This window comes from Apis dorsata, unplaced genomic scaffold, assembly GCF_000469605.1.
Source record: "Apis dorsata unplaced genomic scaffold, Apis dorsata 1.3 scaffold_815, whole genome shotgun sequence".
In the NCBI taxonomy this organism is placed as follows: domain Eukaryota; kingdom Metazoa; phylum Arthropoda; class Insecta; order Hymenoptera; family Apidae; genus Apis; species Apis dorsata.
Window position 1 is genome coordinate 172,424 of NW_006263952.1, and position 737 is coordinate 173,160.

The 737-nt window shown below is 31.8% G+C and overlaps 1 protein-coding gene across 1 annotated transcript in view; it reads left to right on the forward strand.

The window, feature by feature from the left end:
- Positions 1 to 737, forward strand: part of LOC102672225 (B-cell receptor CD22) — a 162,792-nt gene that overhangs the window by 159,345 nt on the left and 2,710 nt on the right. The gene's annotated exons all lie outside the window — the stretch shown is intronic.

A 737-nucleotide genomic window follows, 5' to 3' on the forward strand; every position in this document is an offset into this window, starting at 1 on the left:
TATCTCGTGTTTTTATCAATTATTTCGTGTCGATAATTTTCAACTGTGCTGGATTTAATATATCCGATTTTATCGATTGGAATATAAAAAAAATTCCGAAGGATTGGAAAAAGAGAGATTGTTTCTCGAGAAGGGGAAATGTAACTTTGAGAGAAGAAGGAAAAAGAGGGGGAAATCGGAAGTGATACGTGCAATTGAAGCGGGAGAACGCGGGGAAGGGGGAGGGTATGTAGGAAGTTTTCAGTTTGCCGCGAAAGTTCCACGCGAAAGTTTAATCGTAAGAAGCTAAGCAGAATTGCGATAGATAAGGAATAGTGAATCGACATTATCGAGTCCCCGAGTTAATGAGTTCGATAAAAACGATCGGAGAATCGAAACTGTCGTTTAAATATCGCATTCTTTTACAAAAAAAATCTGTTCCTATTTTAATTTACCATTCGTGTTCGATGAAATTGGTTTCGTTTTTAATTTAATCGAATAATTTTTACTTCGAATTTAAAAATTATGTTTCGATTCACATTTATATTTTTTACATGTAAAAATATATAAATGTTTATTTCTAATATTAAATATATCCCCTATCTTCCCAAATATAATCCCAATCGAATATTAAAAATAATCTTCTAATATAATATACACATATAAGACGTTACACAAAAATTTCTTTTCATCCTTCTCTCACCCTTTCCTCGCCAAAAAGATTTTCCTGGAGGAAAAAAAAAAAAAAAAAGAAAGAA